The following is a 20,298-nucleotide window of genomic DNA, read 5'->3' as shown; positions in this document are numbered from 1 at the left end:
TTGTTTTATTCAATTATGGTCCAATTTATACCATTCCATCCTACCCATTGATTCTCCAAGGGTTCCCATCGAATCCCTCTCTTTTCCTGCACTCCCGTCAGGCTCATGGGGACTACTTTGGTTGCATTTCCCTCCCAGGGTATCACAGTGCTAGCCTTACAGGTTGGGGATGTTGTTTTCCATGTGGACGGGCATGTTTTTTGCAAGTGTTGATAGGTATGGGCTAGCTCCATGATTTAAAACTGATAGTCACTGTCCCAACTGTGCGTCCCTCATAACATTTATTAATATCATTACTTGAACATTCTGCATTCCCATACACACCTCTCCCCACATCAAACGTCTAAAACTATCTCCTGCCTATTTCACCAACTGTCCTGCCCAATCAGCAATCCATAGATTCATTTTGCTACTTCCCACCCATCTGCAATTGCAGCTACTTGATGTACCATCAATTCATTAATTTCTTGTTGCAATTTCACATTGTGACTCATCAAATGCTTCGTTGCCCAATTTTCCCCCAAGGTCCATGCTCCATTCCCTTGTTTATTGTTGACCATAATCCTCTTTTCTGTATGTCCTCTCACCCACCTATTAAATTATTGTTTCAACCATTCTATGGATGTGCTGCAGTTGGGATATAGCCGGCCCACCCACCACTCACTGGGACGGACTACCCATGTAACAGATCAAAAGGACACATTAAAGAGTGCTAGTTGCACCCACTTCCATAAAGGCTCCCTCAGGTCTGCCTGTCAGGGAATACTTTTAGCTCTGGGCTGTGGCCAGTTCAGGTCTGGATTTTTCAAGATGGGCATCTACACCATCTGTAGGGTTACATTTTGCAAACCAGTTAGATTTAATTTCCCTGTGTGTGCCCCTAGAGTGATTTTTAGCTCCACACCAGCATTTCCGTTTATATTGATCCATGTTGTCCTCATCATTACATGTGGACAAATGACATTTACATCAGGGGACACCTCTTGGTTCCAACACCCCTGGTGTCTGGAATGTCAAATTTTGGTGCCCTTTTGATTGATACCACTGTAAGGAATACAATGAGTTAATCCAATACTCAACCTCATCATCACTGAGATGCCATGATGTCTCTGTGACACCTCCATTTATTATACCATTACCTCCAGCCCGCCATGTAATATTTTCTGATAGATTTCCAATCTGCCGGAGTAAAGGCTCTTGATCCATTCCATATACAGGTTTCAGAGTAGCAGCTGTGTTAGTCTGTATTCGCAAAAAGAAAAGGAGTACTTGTGGCACCTTAGAGATTAACCAGTTTATTTGAGCATAAGCTTTCATGAGCTACAGCTCACTTCGGATGCATATACAGTCTACTGACATTTCCGTTCCCCCTCTACACTCTCCCTTAACCAATCTGTCCATATTGCTGGAATTGATTCCAATTCCTCTTCCCACTTTAATAATTCACAGGTGGGTATTCGGTGAGTGGTTACACATATGTCCTGGATTATTAAACATAATCCCATCCACAGCCTGTGACTGGTTTTGTCAGAGAGATCCCCTTGAGACTGTCACCTGATGTGCTGAGATTACCTCTGAGCCTGTTTTCCCTGCCAGCTTGGGACTCAGAACCCTGCCTTGTTGAGCCAGACATGCTAGCCTGCTGCAACACAGACCCAGCTCTGGTTCATGTCCCCAAAGCTGCAGACTTTAACCAAAAACTGCTCAGCAGGTCATCTATCTCCGGCCCCCAGTTCCCAATGGTATCCAAACCCCAAATAAATTTGTTTTACTCTGTATAAAGTCCTATCTCTTGGGATCTTCTAACACCTCACCCACCTCCTTCTCAATCTCTGTCCAGGTTGACCCCTGTACCTGGTATGGGCCCTGATTCCTCCATAGCCACCTGTTTAAAAAATCAGTTACCCCAGTTTTCGAGAACCTGCAAGTCCCTTCATGAGAGCCCACCATACCCACGTCAAACAGCTGTGCAGACAGTGATGCAGGGGACTTACCTGGCTGCTACTGTATTACTTACCATCCAGGGAAGTGTATCTGAGTCATGGCACCAAGATGTTGGCAGAGGTCCAGCTCCCTCCTCCCTCTCAGTTCCCAGACACAGTTGGCTGGAAAAGAACACTCCAGAGTCCAGTCTGCAGGCAAGTCGATGGGTTTATTGAGGCTAAACAAGCAAGCTTATTCCAAAGCCCTCCACACCAGTCAGGTTTATCTCTATATGCCGATAGAAGGAGGGAGGGTGCAGCCTTGTGCTTTCACTTACATTCTCTTGCTTGCCTATTCAGCCTGTTTAAACTAAAAGCATGCTCAGAAGCAAGATTATTATTGTTTAGTCTCTACCCTATTTACTTCACATTCTCCTAACAAAGTTGAAGCCTGATCTCTTCGATCTCTGTCCTTGCCTTGAACCACACTATCATCCCACTGGTAGTTCCTTATCTCTTCCCGTGCCAGCCTACTACTGACAGAATGCACTCCCTGTCCCAGTTAAGAAAGACACCACCCTCTCCTTCTGGTTTGACAGAGAGAATTTCTTCTTTCACATTCTTCAAAAAAATGAAAGAGCTGGTTGAAAATGGGAATATTTTCATGAAAAAATCATGTATCTCTTTCTCATCAAAATTCACAACTTTTGCATCCAGCTCATTGAGTAGACAAAAAACATGACTGAGGGTATGTCTACACAGCCGATGTTAAAGTGCTGCCACGTCAGCGCTTTAACGTGGCTGTGTAGTCGCGGCTCCAGCGCTGGGAGAAAGCTCTTCCAACGTCTTAGGGGGCTTAGTCCTTCACCCACTCACTTCCCTGGTCCTTATCGCATAAACAGAGAGCAACAATACCCGAAGTCCAAAGGTGCAAACAATTCGATGTTTATTGGGGTGAACTTCCAGCAAGCATGATTCCAGTTTCCTTCCTGAGTGTCCCCCTTCCCAGCTCTGATACCACAGAGCCTTACCTGTGTCCCTGTTCCCATTGCCGCCCTTACTTCCTGATTGACTGCAGACTATATAGTAAAACTTGAGTTCTGCTTAGCTATACCTTAACCAATCATTTTACTGAAATTTAACTAGCCAATCCTAACATATTGTAACATGATTATTTAACCAATTATATCCCACCACCTTAATTAGTTTACACCCAGCAAAATTAATTATACAGCAGACAGAAACAATCACAGAACAAGACAGAGACCATGCAAATAAACAATAGCAAAGTGGGAACTATAATGACAAAACAATACAGAAGTGAGGATTTCACAACTACATCTATAAAGACATAAGGGTTTCCCAGCTGTGTCTATTGATAAGTGAGTTCTTACTGAACAGAAAACTGTCAAACTAAACTTCCTTTTACATCCCCTAGGCTCTTCCCTTTCTCTGGAGGTGATAGGCATTATCAGGCCAGGATTGTATTCCTAACAGCCCAATAACACCTTATTTCAATGTGACTAGTTTGGAATGTGAGGATGTGACTGGTTGCTTCCCAGATTATGGCTGCCTCTGCTGCTTAGCCAAGGGCCTTAGCCTAAGCCCAGGGCCTCAGACTGTCACAGTAAGAGAAGGACCTTACACCGGCAGACAGTGATTTTGATTCTCTCTTTTATACCTCTATAACTAGCTAAGTGATAAGAATACACCTAAATTAGAGTATAGGCCTTTACAGATAGGCCTGAATATCTATATCCTGACACAACACTGTAATAAAACCACCTCCACGAGGGGAATGGCTCCCAGCATTGTAGCACTATCTACACTGCCACTTTCCAGCGCTGAAACTTGCATCGCTTGGAGGGGGGTGTTTTTCACACCCCGGAGCGAAGAAAGTTTCAGTGCTGTAAGTGGCAGTGTAGACAAGGCCTGAGCTACTGCCACCTCCTGTTTGGCAGGGTGGCCTGCCTACTAAGTGTCACTGTGTTGGACTCATTTTTTTAGGACAAGAATCATGATTACCTTTATGGTTATTAGTTCTGGTCAACATTTTCCCCATGTCTGTGGGAAAAAATCTGAAAGTGTTACATCAAGATAGAAAACTTCTGTGGGAAAATATGAATTCTGAAGAAAAATATTTCATGTTATTTTGTTGGGGGAGGGGATTTGACGTCTCAAGCTGAAATGAAAGTTTCTATTTCAAAATGTCGAATTAAAATGAAAACTTTCATTTTGAATTGACATCTTCACTTAACTTGAAAATAAAATGACTCATCTCAAGGTCATTTGAAATAAAAATATTCATTCCAAATGATTTTTTTCATTTGAAATGGACACTTAAGAGGAAATGTTTTGTTACAACCAAATTTCAAAATGAAGTGTTTAGACACTTCTGCATCCAGACCGTTTAGAGTTTTTCATCTCATGAAAATTTTGACATTTCATCTTTTCGGCCCCTCTTGGAATTAAAAGAAATGTCAAAAATAGTTGCTGGAGAAGATCTCGCTATACTGTACTATCTATATAATAAGTTTCCACTATCTCAGTCTATTTATTTCTTCTCTTTCCTATTATTTCCCCTTCTGTCTAATGAGAGTGTGGCTTGGCAGGACAAGACTGGACATTTTGCAGCACTGCTGTGAGCCTGTGAGCAGAAAGAGGCAGCTAAAAGCAACGCTCTAAACAGCCTGTCAAGTTTCCTTCCCCACTCTGAACTCTAGGGTACAGATGTGGGGACCTGCATGAAAACCTCCTAAGCTTACTTTTACCAGCTTAGGTTAAAACTTCCCCAAGGTACAAACTATTGTACCTTTTGCCCTTGGACTTTATCACTGCCACCACCAAACGTCTAACCGGTATTTTACTGGGAAAGAGCCCATTTGGAAACGTCTTTCCCCTAAAAATCCTCCCTTACCTTTACACCCCCTTTCCTGGGGAAGGCTTGATAAAAATCCTCACCAATTTGCATAGGTGACCACAGACCCAAACCCTTGGATCTTAAGAACAATGAAAAAGCATTCAGATTCTTAAAAGAAGAATTTTAATAGAAGAAAAAGTAAAAAGAATCACCTCTGTAAAATCCGGATGGTAAATACCTTACAGGGTAATCCGATTCAAAACATAGAGAATCCCTCTAGGCAAAACGTTAAGTTACAAAAAGACACAAAAACAGGAATCTACATTCCATTCAGCACAGCTTATTTTCTCAACCATTTAAAGGAATCAGAATCTAACGCATATCTAGCTAGATTACTTACTAAGTTCTAAGACTCCATTCTTGTTCTGTCCCCGGCAAAGGCATCACACAGACAGCCAGAGAGGCTTTGTTTTTCCCTCCCCCCAGCTTTTGAAAGTATCTTGTCTCCTTATTGGTCATTTTGGTCAGGTGCCAGTGAGGTTATCCTAGCTTCTTAACCCTTTAGAGGTGAAAGGGTTTTTCCTCTGTCCAGGAGGGATTTTAAAGGTGTTTACCCTTCCCTTTATATTTATGACACAGCTCAATGCTGGTTCAAGTTTGCCAGGTCTCTCAGTGGCTAATAAGACCATGTACTAAACCTGTGTCTCTCCAGCCGTGAGGCTGCAAATGAGAGTCAATGCCAGAGACAGAAGCTGCATTTTCTATCTTTGGTGTTCTTTTCTCTCCCCTTTTGTGTGTGTGGTTCTCTTGTTTTGTCTTCTAGGATCAGAGTTTAACAACAGCAATGACAGCTCCAGCTCAGCTCTGCTAACTTCTTCTCCTTCACCCAAAAGAACAGTTATTGCCATCTTTAATGCCATCAGAAAGTCTGTCAAACAAGGGTGGGTTTTGTCTGTGTGTTCTTTCTAAAAACTCTCCCCAGCTAAAGAGGAAGGGACAAAAATGTTAAAATAAAAGCCTCATTTAATACCTTCCATTCCAAAAGCTTTATTTGTTTTTCCTTCTGTTCTGTATGTTTATTAAATGCAAAAAAAGGTGCTTAATGGTGTATCTGAGAGCACCAAGAAGGCTGAGCTCTCTGTATGCCAGATTCTGAAGCTTGTTTAACACTTTTTAATGTTGGACGTGACTGGGTTACCTTTAGTTGTTGTGACCATAAATTCCATTTAAATTAATAGAACCAATGTTGATGCCCATGAGATCCTCTGAGATCTTCAAATAAAGGAAGTGGGTGAAGAACACTGCTCACTTCTTGTACTGCCATTGTCTGTGTCATGGGAACATAAGAATTGCCATATTGAGTCAGACTGGCCATCTAGTCTAGAATCCTCTTTCTGGCAGTGACCAGAACCAGTGATTCAGAGGATGACTCAGTAACCCAACAGTACACAGATGTGGGGTAATCTGCCCCCATAGCAGAGTCACCAATTGTTAGAGATTGGTTTAACCCTTGAAGGAATATCCCTTCCAGAAATATTATCGTAAAGAATGATCGTAGAATCATAGAATCATAGGGCTGGAAGGGAGCTCCAGAGGTCATCTATTCCAGTCCCCTGCACTCAGGGCAGGACTAAGTATTATCTAGACCGGGGTGGGCAAACGTTTTGGCCCGAGGGCCACATCTGGGTATGGAAATTGTATGGCGGGCCATGAATGCTCACAAAATTGGGCATCGGGGTGCGGGAGGGGGTGAGGGCTCTGGCTGGGGGTGTGGGCTCTGTGGTGGGGTTGGGGATGATGTGTTGGGGGTGCAGGAGGGTTCTATGGGCTGGGACCGAGGGGTTCAGAGGGCAGGAGCGGGATCAGGGCTGGTGCAGGGGGTTGGGGCATGGAAGGGGGTCAGGCATATAGGCTCCAGGCAGTGCTTACCTCAAGTAGCTCCCAGAAGCAGTGGCATGTCCCTTCGACAGCTACTACACAGAGGCATGGCCAGGCAGCTCTGTATGCTGCCATGTCTGCAGGCTCTGGCCCTGCAGCTCCCATTGGCCGTGGTTCCCAGCCAATGGGAGCTGCAGGGGCTGCGCTTGGGGCAGGGGCAGCTTCCCCTATGCATAGGAGCCAGAGGGGGACATGCCGCTTTTCCCAGGAGCCACACGGAATGGGACAAGCCTCCAACCCCACTCCCCGGTGGGAGCTCGAGGGCCGGATTAAAACATCTGGAGGGCCAGATGCGGCTCTAGGGCCGTAGTTTGCCCACACCTGATCTAAACTGATTATCAGATGATAGCTCTGGCTAGTCTTCTTATGTAATTCTCTCCTGATTCTTCCTACAATTATGGTCTCTATGTCTCCGTTTGGCAAGGAGTCCCACAGTCTAATTATGTGTCTTATTTGTGCCATCTGCATATGCATTGAACACCCTCCCAACAGCGGTTCACCAAACAGCCACTCTCACCTTATGCAAAGCCTATAGAAAGAAAGAAAGGATAATTTGGTTGAATGGGCTTTTTCATTCATTATTATGTTAATGTGCAACTCTTGTTCTCTATAGACATTATACTGCATGCACTTGAGTGTTTAGACTCAATGGTCATATCCCTACAGCCTGTCTGCATTCAGAACTCCAATGGCGTCTAGCAGGACTTCCTCTTTTAGACTTCCAGAGGGACGGAGCACAGTCAAGATTCTGTATGATCCCAATCCTGCAGACAGATTCACATGCATTCTAGTGGTCTGTAGTGACACTTAATTGCAATACGATTATTCATATGTTCATCCTATTCCCTGGAGTAAGGATTGGACACTATATGAATATTTATATGAGCATTTGAATTTTTACTAAGCCAACTAAATTGAAGAGTAAGGTCTACAGGATGATAATTAGGTCTGCAATTTTGCATGGCTCTGAACTCTGGGCACTGAGGAAGAGAAAGGAGGAAATCTTGAATAGAGTGGAAATGAGAATGTTAAGATGGGTGCTTGGAGTTACAAGGATGGACCATGTTCAGAAAAAATGAAGTAGGGCAAGTGTGAAGGTAGTACCAATTATAAAAAAGCTGAGGGAATCCAGGTTTAGATGATTTAGCTATCAAAAAGAAAATCAGGAGAATGTACAGGAAACAGGGAGTTAAACTGAGAAGTGCAGGGTAAAATAAGTGTTGGAAGACCCCAAATTAGTTGGATGGACGTCATAGTAAAGGATTTGGTTAGCTGCTGGGTTTCAGAAGAAATATGTTCAAGACAGACTAGAATGGATAGGAAGGACTTGAAGAGCCAACCCCATATAAATGGGAGTAAGGCTAGAAGAATTGAGTTGAGTAAGTGCAGCCAGGGGTTCAGACATTATTTTGCAAGATTGTCATTGTGGCAGATATGACAATATCCTGTAACATCCTGGACAAACCGTACTGAATTAAATTAGACCTTACTGAATTAAGTTTACCATCTTTGGAGTTCACTGTATTAAAAATGCAAATATTTATGTACTAGTGTAGGATTGCATGGAGTTTCTTAGGAGGAAATCATGAATAATACAATCTCTGGGAGATATGAGGAACTTCAAAGGACTACTGGGGACAATACATGTGATGTGGATGTCCTAGGATGTTTTGTCGGGGAAAAGAGATGCAAATGACCTGGATTCCCTTCTTCTGAAGCTGCATTGCGGGAAGAGATCGTCTGGCTGGTTACCTATTCAAGGTCACTTCAATGGTGGAGTCATGTTCAACTTGCAGAAGAAGTGCTTTTATTGAATCTTCTTATATCTGGGGTCAAAGGAAGTAGAGTACGAGGCTGACCAAGAATGAGATTGGAAGATGCAATTTTGTGGGATTTAAGAAACCTTAATCCTCCCATACTGACTCTTCTCGAAGGAAGAAGTCTTGCAAGGGACCATTACAATGGAAACCAATTTTACATGCCAGAGATTAAAGCACTTTTCCGAGAGATGGGAAAGCAAACTTCAAATCTCTGCTCCACAACAGACAGAGGTGGGTCGTGAGTGAGTGTCTCCCACATTCCAGGTGAGTTCCCTAAACACTATGTTAAAGGTATTGGAAGTCACTAAGGTTCCCTCTGCCTCTTTATGCATTTAGCCTTTTTTTTTCTTTGCCTCAGATGAAACTATTAGGCAAGCTTGTTTCAAATTCTCCAATATATCGGGTCAATCAAAACTGCATTTTTCAGTGAATCAACTCTCTGAAAAATATTGCCCAGCTCTATACAATATAGCTCCTCCTCTGTATCATCGCTTTTTCTTTCCTGCCATCTTATACAGTCCTTAACCTGTGTATCCATCTATTGGTGGTGTTTAAGAATGGCTGGACAATTCCCATGCTTTCACCTCCAGTGCTCTCTTGTGGTATTATACATTATAGCTATCATCTCCACAGGAGTCTAGGATAAAATTCAATAAGGACAAATGCAAAGTACTCAACAATCAATTGCACAACTACAAAATGGGAACTGACTGCTTAGGAAGGAGTACTGCAGAAAGAGATCTGGGGGTCACAGTGGATCACAAGCTAAATATGAGTTAAGAGTGTAACACAGTTGCAAAAAAAAGCAAACATAATTCTGGGATGTATGAGCAGGAGTGTTATAAGCAAGACACGAGAAGTAATTCTTCTGCTCCACTCCATGCTTATTAGGCCTCAACTGGAGGGTTGTGTCCAGTTCTGGGTGCCAAATTTCAGGTAAGATATGGACAAATTGGAGAAAGTCCAGAGAAGAGCAACAAAAATTATTAAAGGTCTAGAAAACATGATCTATGAAGGAAGATTGAAAAAGTTGGGTGTGTTTAGTCTGGAGAAGAGAAGATTGAGAGGGGAATGATAACAGTATTCCAGTACGTTAAAGTTTATTACAAGGAGGAGGGAGAAAAAATACTTTCCTTAACCTCTGAGGATAGGACAAGAAGCAATAGGTTTAAATTGCAGCAAGGGTAGTTTACGTTGGACATTAGTAAAAACTTCCTAACTGTCAGGGTGGTTAAGCACTGGAATAAATTGCCTAGGGAGGTTGTGAAATCTCCATCACTGAAGATTTTTAAGAGCAGGTTAGACAAACACCTGTCAGGGATGGTCTAGATAATACTTGGTCCTGCCATGAGTGCAGGGGACTGGACTAAGTGACCTCTTGAAGTCCCTTCCATTCTATGATTTGCTACAATTCTATGATTTGCTATTTGGATGTCTAACTCCTTAGGCTGCTTTGGAGAATCTGAGCCTAAAACATGCCTTTTTAATTGACTGTCCCTGAGATTGGAAACCTAAATCACTTGGGTCCTTTTGATAATCTAAGCCTCCGTGTCTTCATTCTTATGAACCATATGCTGTTGGCTAAGTGCTGACCCAGCACAGCTGACAGTGGTAGCTTAACACAAAGAGTGAACTTCAGGGATTTTGTCCCAGGGGGAAACAATACAACGTTTAAACAGCTCTCCAGAAATCCTCTCTTAGTATTGGAGTCTGCTAAGGAAAGGGTCTTTGCTCCATTCCCACTGATAACCCTACACACCTCAGAAGGTCTCACTGCTCATCGTTAAATATAGACAGATAGATTAAGAAAACAAAAAGAGAAAGTCACAGGTCCGAATGATCTCACCATATTTAAGATCCACTGTTAAAAGGCAGGTGAGTTGATTCATATTTTTATTAATCTTTTATTTTCCTTTTAATCCCAAAGGACCAGGTTCTGCCCCCATAATCGAGGGGTAGGTCTCTGTGCAGAGTCTCATTGATTTCGGCCAGGCGTAGCAGTCCACTCGCCCAGAGTCAGCAGCAGCACAGGGGCCTTGGCTGGCAACTCAGCCATCTCTCTCTGTCTGTGTTTCTCAAGGCAGCACTGAGAAAACTGAGATCAGCTGGTGCATGATAGCAGTAGTTTCTACTTTTGGAGTCTGTGTGTTGGAGAGGTGAATAGATTAGGAGCAGGTCCTTCTCTGGAGAAGGAGGTTAGCTTTTGATTTCCCTGTGAACAGAATCTGGCCGTGTTAACATTCAGGGTCTAGTCCAAGGTCCATCTCTTTGCTCAGGCATTTGTCTGATTAGCTGATAATTGGAAAATGTTTTAGTTTCTCTCTGGGAAACATATGGGATAAACATAGATTTGACATTGGACAGATCATTGGCTTCATTCCCATTTCCACTAAAAATCAATGTCAATTCCATGATGGCAGGAGAGATTCTCTTATGTATGAACAATCTGATAGTCAGATGTGCAGGATCCTGAGTCAAAAGTCCCATCTGGTTAAATTTTCAGAGGAGCTTAAGTGATTTAGGAACAAAACTCCCATTAACTTTCAATCAGGCCCCTCTTTTTAAAATCATGTCAGCGTGCCTAGACAGCGTTTGCTGTGCACATTCATTTATTATGATCATTATTACTGTTCCTCAGTATTACATAAGGGGACGTTTTCCCAACATACACAAGTTTTCACAATATACAAGATCTTTAAGCATAAAAAAGGGAAAGCAATTGTCTAAAATTTATCCCCATGAGTCACCAGTAAATCCTGTCTTTAACCGACTCTGTAGGTTTGGGTAGTCAGGAGTTTTGTTAAACCCTCTGCAGAATTCCTACATTTTAGATGCTCAAATGCTCTCGCTTTCCGTTGACTTTCCTTCATGTTCTTGCAGTGTCTAAGAGCTCCATCTGCAGGAAATCATTGACCATGACGTCTTGCAGTTGTAATGTGTTCTTCAGCTGCTCACTCATACCCTTAGGGATCGCTCTAAGTATTTCAGTAATGGCTGGGATCATCTTTGTTCTCTTTTTCTATAATTGTTCTGCTTCATGGAAGTATTCTTCATACTTCGCTCTCTTTTCCTTCTTGTGTCTTTTCTGTGAGACTGTCTGCTGGTATGGTGCTATCCGCTAACATGTTGGGCCTGTTTTTCTGCACTGCTCAGTCTGTGACAATTGCCAGATCCCATAAAATTTTAAACCTCTTCGTTCTCTAGAGCACTTTCAATTTGGTGGTTGTAATAACACACAGTTTGTTTAAATCCCTACGTCCACAGAGACTTAAATGCAGGAACTTCGTGGCCTCCTGTCTCTCTTCTCTCCCAGCCAGGCACACTAGGTGCTCCACTGTGTCTTTCTTTTCAGAACACATTCTGCAGTTCGGGGAACAGTTTGGCTGGTCAATCTTACTTCTGTGTAACTAAGCTTTAAGAACAGCTCTTGTGCGCGCCTATTGAGGATCTCTCTCTCTCTTTTCAGATATCCTTCTAGAATCCTTGAGTTTATTCATCTATCACTAATAGCTTTGATCTCTCTCCACCACTGTCTGTGCATTCCTTTCTGTGCAAAACTTTGGAGTCTTTCTGTGTGGATTTCCTTTCTACTTTCTTTCATGCTTTCTTGGGCTGTAATGCACTCTCAATCATTGCTTATCCCCACCACCAGATGATCTTTTACTCAGTGTGACTTTTCATATATTTTGATGTTGTATTCTTCATTATCAATTCCTTCCTCCACAGATAGCAGACCTTTTCCTCCATCACACTGTTGGACGTCCTGTGCATGTCTTGACTGATATTCAGTACTCTATGCTTCAACAGCAGATGTCATGTTTGGATGTCAAATTTTTACTTATCTCCCCGATTCCACTTGATCACCTCTGCAGTGTACCATGTTCCTGTTTATCCTGTGTCATTGCTTCCACCAAAATGTTTGCATGTGGTTCAACATGACTAATCTCCCTTTTCAGGCTTTCAATCTCCATTTGTGTAAATAATCCTCTTTGCAATTAAGCTCTTAATTGTCCACTGAGTCTATGCTCAGTCATTTCCTTCTCGGTGTTGTCATTCCTCTCCTTCAAGTCTTCGAGGATTCATGTCCTCCAGCCTCTTTCTTCTGGTTCTGCCAAAATCCAACCTTTGATCATTTCTTGGTTTGTGCGTTCTTTTGCTGAAAATTATCTCTGGTTTTCTTGGATTGTTTGGTCAGTTGCATGATATTAGCCTGTGGTTACCCACTTCCGCACAACACACCTTGCCAGTGGAGAAGACTGTCATGAAGCTAAGCTCTTCTGAGGCTCTCTTTAAGACTTTGGTAATAATTATCAATTTGCCTGTATTCTCTGTATTTGATTGGGTTGTCAGCCTATACTATGCTGGGTCCCAAACCAGTAATTCTAGGTCTTGGGAGCTTATTAATTATTATTATTATTATTATTATTAATTTATTATTTATTTTATTATTATAGAAATCTTAGATATTTTAATAGGGATGAATCCAATAACATACAAAATCATCTACAACAGTGGTTTTCAACCTGTCTAAGATTTCCAAAGGGGTCTGCATCTCCATTTGAAATTTTTTAGGAGTCCACAGATGAAAAAAGGTTGAAAACCACTGCTCAACAAAAATTGCAAAATGTAACAGACAAAGGGATATTTCTTATAGGATTGGCCAGATCCCCAGTGAGTGTGAATCAGCTGTAGCTCCATTGGAGTAAATGGTCCAGATCCCCAGCTGGAGTAAAAACAGCGGTATCTCTACTGATGTTAGAGGGACAGATTAAAGAGTTTTTAGGCCCGAGAGAAACAGCAAGTGAGTGAATGACTTTAGAGCCCGGTGGTTGGGGCCTTCACACCAGATGCAGGAGACCCAGTATCCAGTCCCCTTTCTCCAATGCCTCTTTAATTATTGAAGCACAGTGGAACAGATTCAACAGGAGAGAGACGAAGCAAGGCCCGGATCAGACTGTCCCATAGTCCCAGCTGGGTGGGGATTTTGTGAATATCTGTGGGGCCTGATTCTGGGATTTAAGTGCTTAAAGTGGCTGTTAGATTCCTAAATCCCATTGTGTATCTGGCCCATTTTGTCACCATAAAACACAAATTCCAAAAAGCTTATTGCTGCCTCTTTCTCTAAATCTTGTCTAATTAAAGAAACATATATTATGGGATAGAATAGGGCTCCCTTTGCATTCATCCAACTGAACAGATTATCTCCACATGCTGTTTCAATTCACTTTTATGATATGTGTTAATTTTATTTATTTATTTTTTGGTCTTATAGGTCACAGTTTTCCCGAATAAATATAGATGGAAAATCAAACAACAGTGAGCGAATTTATTCTCCTGGAACTTTCCAGTGACCCAAAGTGAAGATTTTCCTCTTCATGGTGTTTTTAGTTATTTACCTAATCACTCGAGTTGATAACATAGTGATCATGGTGCTGATAAGAGGTGACCCTCACCTTCACACCCCCCTGTACTTCTCCTCTTCCATTTATCCTTTGTTGCTATCTGCTTTTCCTCAGTCATGGTACCCAACATGCTCATGAATTTCCTAGTGGAGCACAAAACTATTTCCATCAATGGCTGCATTGCCCAGATGTTCTTCATCCTCCTTTCAGCTGGTGCTGAAGGTTTTATTCTCTCAGCCATGGCGTATGACCGCTACGCTGCCATCTGTAACCCATTGCATTACATGGAGACAATGAGCAAAGGGATCTGTGTTCATCCATGCCCTGCTTAACACAGTTTTTACCTTAAAGTTGCATTTCTGTGGGCCCAGTCAAATCCACCACTTCAGCTGTTTGCTCCCATCTCTGTTACTACTGTCCTGCACTGAGACCCTCACCAATCAAGTGGTGCTTCTTATTTCTGTTGTGATATTTGTATCAAGCTCCTTCCTCCTCATCCTGATCTCCTACATTCACATCATCGCCACCATCCTGAGGATACGCTCTGTGGAGGGCAGGCATAAAGCCTTCTCCACTGCAGCTCCCACTTGCTTGTGGTTGGTTTATGGTACCTGACAGGTTCTTTCCAGTACACAAAACCCAGCTCAGTCTCCTCTGTGTCTCTGGATGAAATGTTCTCCATTCAGTACAGCATCTTGACCCCCATGTTAAACCCCATCATCTGCAGCCTGAAAAACGAGGTGAAAAGACCACTAGAGAAAGAGTTGGGGACAAGGATGTTTCTCAAGTAGTGTTGATGACCTTATTTAATTTAATTTTATTTATTTTTAAATAAAAAAGCATAGAACTGTGGATAACTAGTCTTTGGGACATTCTCAGCTCAGGTAACGGACAGACACATTGGGACAAAACCTCAATTGGTCTAAATCAGTGTGGCTCCATTCAAGTTACTGGGCCAGATCCCCAAGAGTCACTGAAGCATGAGTTGGTCGAGTTCAGGATCCTGACACAGGGAAGAAAGGTAAGCAGCAGAATATGGACCCTGGACTTCAGGAAAGCAGACTTCGACTCCTCAGGGAACTGATGGGTAGGATCCCCTGGGGGAATAACATGAGGGGGAAAGGAGTCTAGGAGAGCTGGCCGTATTTCAAAGAATCCCTATTGAGGTTACAGGGACAAACCATCCCGATGTGTCTAAGAATAGTAAATATGGCAGGCGACCAGCTTGGCTTAACAGTGAAATTCTTGCGGATCTTAAACATAAAAAAGAAGCTTACAAGAAGTGTAAGATTGGACAAATGACCAGGGAAGAGTATAAAAATGTTGCTCGGGCATGTAGGAATGAAATCAGGAGGGCCAAATCTCACCTGGAGCTGCAGCTAGCAAGAGATGTTAAGAGTAACAAGAAGAGTTTCTTCAGGTATGTTGGCAACAAGAAGAAAGCCAAGGAAAGTGTGGGCCCCTTACTGAATGAGGGAGGCAACTTAGTGACAGAGGATGTGGAAAAAGCTAAAGTACTCAATGCTTTTTTTGCCTCTGTCTTCATGAACAAGGTCAGCTCCCAGACTGCTGCGCTGGGCAACACAGCATGGGGAGTAGGTGGCCAGCCCTCTGTGGAGAAAGAAGTGGTTCGGGACTATTTAGAAAAGCTGGACGTGCACAAGTCCATGGGGCCGGATGCGCTGCATCCGAGAGTGCTAAAGGAGTTGGCGGATGTGATTGCAGAGCCATTGTCCATTATCTTTGAGAACTCATGGTGATTGGGGGAAGTCCCAGACGACTGGAAAAAGGCTAATGTAGTGCCCATCTTTAAAAAAGGGAAGAAGGAGGATCCTGGGAACTACAGGCCAGTCAGCCTCACCTCAGTCCCCGGAAAAATCATGGAGCAGGTCCTCAAGGAATCAATCCTGAAGCACTTACACGAGAGGAAAGTGATCAGGAACAGTCAGCATGGATTCACCAAGGGAAGGTCATGCCTGACTAATCTAATTGCCTTCTATGATGAGATTACTGGTTCTGTGGATGAAGGGAAAGCAGTGGATGTACTGTTTCTTGACTTTAGCAAAGCTTTTGACATGGTCCCCCACAGTATTCTTGCCAGCAAGTTAAAGAAGTATGGGCTGGATGAATGCACTATAAGGTGGGTAGAAAGTTGGCTAGATTGTCGGGCTCAACGGGTAGTGACCAATGGCTCCATGTCTAGATGGCAGCTGGTATCAAGTGGAGTGCCCCAAGGGTCGGTCCTGGGGCCGGTTTTGTTCAATATCTTCATAAATGATCTGGAGGATGGTGTGGATTGCACTCTCAGCAAATTTGCGGATGATACTAAACTAGGAGGAGTGGTAGATACGGTGGAAGGCAGGGATAGGATACAGGGATAGGATACAGGGACCTAGACAAATTGGAGGATTGGGCCAAAAGAAATCTAATGAGGTTCAACAAGGATAAGTGCAGGGTCCTGCACTTAGGATGGAAGAATCCAATGCACCGCTACAGACTAGGGACCGAATGGCTAGGCAGCCGTTCTGCGGAAAAGGACCTAGGGGTGTCAGTGGACGAGAAGCTGGATATGAGTCAACAGTGTGCCCTTGTTGCCAAGAAGGCCAATGGCATTTTGGGATGTATAAGTAGGGGCATAGCCAGCAGATCGAGGGACGTGATTGTTCCCCTCTATTTGACATTGGTGAGGCCTCATCTGGAGTACTGTGTCCAGTTTTGGGCCCCGCACTACAAGAAGGATGTGGAAAAATTGGAGAGAGTCCAGAGAAGGGCAACAAAAATGATTAGGGGTCTGGAACACATGACTTATGAGGAGAGGCTGAGGGAACTGGGATTGTTTAGTCTGCAGAAGAGAAGAATGAGGGGGGATTTGATAGCTGCTTTCCACTACCTGAGAGGTGGTTCCAAAGAGGATGGTTCTAGACTATTCTCAGTGGTAGAAGATTACAGGACAAGGAGTAATGGTCTCAAGTTGCAGTGGGGGAGGTTTAGGTTGGATATTAGGAAAAACTTTTTCACTAGGAGGGTGATGAAACACTGGAATGCGTTACCTAGGGAGGTGGTAGAATCTCCTTCCTTAGAAGTTTTTAAGGTCAGGCTTGACAAAGCCCTGGCTGGGATGATTTAATTGGGGATTGGTCCTGCTTTGAGCAGGGGGTTGGACTAGATGACCTCCTGAGGTCCCTTCCAACCCTGATATTCAATGATTCTATGATTCTAAGCACAGGGGACTGGATTCTGGGTCTCCTACTTCCAGAGTGTGTGCTCTGAGCACAAGGCTGTAGAGTCATTCACACATACCTCTCTTTCAATATCTCTTTAATCGGACCCCATGACTTCAGGGGAGCTGTGACCAATTTATACCAGCTGGTGATCTGGTCAATTCTATAAAAAGAAATTCTTCATCTATGAATTTCAGGTTTTTTTTTTACTAAATTGTTGAAAACCCCATTTAATAGCTGTAGTATCTTATTGAAGTCTCCCCTATTAAAAAGCTCAAGTATTTTAAATAATAATACAATAATAATAATACATTAATTAATAATCTAATCAGTGGAGCCAATGGGTGTCCTCTCCAGGTAGGGCTAGATCCACATGTGACATTGCTCCCTATATTCTTCGTAGCAATATTGTTATAACATGACGGGGCAAGGCCAGATGGCTATAGAAAAGTAGTGGGAGATAGATATATTAGCTCCAGTCTAAACAAATCCTTGGTACCAGGATAAGTGAAATGGAAGCTGTTCCAGGTCAGTTAAGACACCTGGGGCCAATTAAGAACTTTCCGGAAGGCAGGGAGACGACTAGGTTGATTGGGACACCTGAAGCCAATCAGGGGCTGGCTGAAACTAGTTAAAAGCCTCCCAGTTAGCCAGGTGGGTGTGCAAGTCAGCAGCTGTGGGAGGAAGTTGCACAGTTGGAGAGACTGAGCAGTACACACCATATCAAGCACAAGGAAGGAGGCCCTGAGGTGAGCGTGAAGTGGAGCTTGAGGAAGTGAGGGCTGCTGTGGGGGAAGTAGCCCAGGGAATTGTACATATCATGTTTCTAAAATGTCAGCTACCATAGCTGATGTGATTAGGGTCCCTGGGCTGGAGCCCAGAGTAGAGGGTGGGCCTGGGCTCCCCCCTCCCCACACCTTTGCCCCCTGATTAATCACTGAGACTGGGAGACAACAGAGACTGTGCAAGGAAGGATAACTTCTCCTCACCTCCCTCACTGGCTTATGATGAAAATGGCTCAGTAGACTGTGACCCTTGTCTCTAGAGAGAGAAGGATTATGTGGAGGGTCACAGTGAGCCTCTGAGGCTAGCGAAATCCACCAGGAAACGTGGGACCCATGGAGGCAAGGACAGAGCTTTGTCACACATGATTTTGGCATAACTAATATGTATTTACTCAAGATGGTTCATGTAAGATCCCATTGGAATGGTTATGATTTGCTGAATATGCTTATCCTATTTGTATGCATTTAACATTTCTGTATCTGAAGTTACGAATATTAACTGTGTAACTGTTACAACTGTATTTATACTTGGGGAACACCCACCAGGCAGAATGCAATCAGCCTGGATGGGCCATGAGGGGGAACAAAGGGACTTGGAAAATACTAATCTCTCTCCTTCCTGAGAAGCTTCCTGGGATGCTGCTTTGACACTACTAGGTCAGGTGGTCATGTCAGCTGGTACAGGTTCCCATCTTGAGTTGGTATTTTTCCACTGGAAGGGTCTGGGAAACAAAGGATTCCCACCTTATGTAAATGCTATTTAAGGCTGGGGAGTAAGTTGATCTTGGTTCACTCTTCACTGAATCCTCACCCAAGATGAGAGCTGGAAAGATTTGAGAAATAAAGATGGCGGGGGGGGGGGGGTGGAGAAGTCTGGAGCCATGCTGGTGAAAGGTGTCACTGGTCTGTGAGAGAAATACCTAAGACAACTGTCATAAATATAAAGGGAAGGGTAAACACCTTTAAAATCCCTCCTGGCCAGAGGAAAAATCCTCTCACCTGTAAAGGGTTAAGAAGATAGGATAACCTCGCTGGCGCCTGACCACAGTGACCAATGAGGAGACAAGATACTTTCAAAAGCTGGGGGGAGGGAAAAACAAAGGGTCTGTGTCTGTCTGTGTGATGCTTTTGCTGGGGACAGAACAGGAATGGAGTCTTAGAACTTAGTAAGTAATCTAGCTAGATATGTGTTAGATTATGATTTCTTTAAATGGCTGAGAAAATAGCTGTAAAAAAAAACTGCCCAGCTACGGGCCTAGGTATGGATCCAAGTTAATACACCAAAAATACTTTGAGATCTTTGTGGGTCACAGATCCTGCTGAAGAAAACTGCTCAATTCTGCCATTGTCTGTGTGATGGGAACAAAATAATTGCCATCCTGAGTCCAAACTGAGGGCCATATCTAGCCCAGTATCCTGTTTCTGACAGTGACCAGAGCCAGACGTTCAGAGGAAGAGTCACAGTAGACAAAGATGGGATAATCAGTCCACACAGTAGAATTGTTAACTATTAGACATTTGCTTAATCCCTGAAACATGATGTTTAATATTCCTTCAAAATATGTTTTCCTAATTAATTTATAATAACCCTGAATATTCTTCTTATCTAAACCTTTTCTGAATCTTGCTACATTTTTGGTCTCAATGTCTCTCTGTGCCAAGAAACGCCACAGTCTAATTATGTGTCATCTTAGTGCCATCAGCACATGCACAGAACGCCCTCCCAACGCTGGTTCACCAAACCATCATCCTCACCTTGTGAAAATCCTGCACAAAAAAAGGAAGAGGTCTCCACTGAATGGACTTTTTCATTCCTCTATTATGTTTTTTGTGAATCTCTTCTTCTCTACAGACATGATACTGCATGTACTTGCGTGTTTAGACTAAATAGACATACTCCTACAGCCTGTCTGCATTCAGAACTCCAACAGAGGCTACAGGACTTCTACTTATAGATCATCTGCATTATTGAGCCTAATCAACATTATGCACCATCCCAATCCTGCAGACAGATTTACACTCATGTTAGTAGTGCGTACTCTCACGTAATTTTAATAAGATTATTCATGTGTTCAACCTATTCACCGATGTACAGCTTTTGCTGTATTGGGCACTATATGCCTATTTATATGAACATGTGTGTTTCCTCTAAGCCTATCAAATTGAAAAGTGAGATATAAGATATGTTAATTAGGCCTGAACTTTCTAGGGCTTTGAATTCTGGGCACTGATGAAGAGACAAGAGCGGATCTTGAATACAATGGAAGTGAAAATGTATAGATGGGTGCTTGGAGTTACATGGCTGGTCCATTATTTGGAACCAATGAAGTAGGGGAAATGTGAAGGTGGT

General features: G+C 43.1%; 1 long non-coding RNA gene and 1 pseudogene across 1 annotated transcript; one reads left to right on the top strand and one right to left on the bottom strand.

Moving 5' to 3' along the window:
• Positions 1-870: 870 nt before the first annotated feature.
• On the bottom strand, positions 871-5,245 carry LOC141997475 (uncharacterized). The gene is made up of 3 exons (XR_012641729.1): positions 5,183-5,245; positions 2,018-2,132; positions 871-1,242 (listed from the first exon to the last, which is right to left on the bottom strand). It is a non-coding gene; the product is annotated as an uncharacterized LOC141997475 (long non-coding RNA).
• An 8,593-nt stretch (positions 5,246-13,838) lies between these two features.
• LOC141997722 (olfactory receptor 8S1-like) lies at positions 13,839-14,733 on the top strand (annotated as a pseudogene).
• Positions 14,734-20,298: the final 5,565 nt, after the last annotated feature.

This window comes from Natator depressus, chromosome 13 (assembly GCF_965152275.1).
Source record: "Natator depressus isolate rNatDep1 chromosome 13, rNatDep2.hap1, whole genome shotgun sequence".
Classification (NCBI taxonomy): domain Eukaryota; kingdom Metazoa; phylum Chordata; order Testudines; family Cheloniidae; genus Natator; species Natator depressus.
This window is presented reverse-complemented; position numbering and strand designations above follow the sequence as displayed.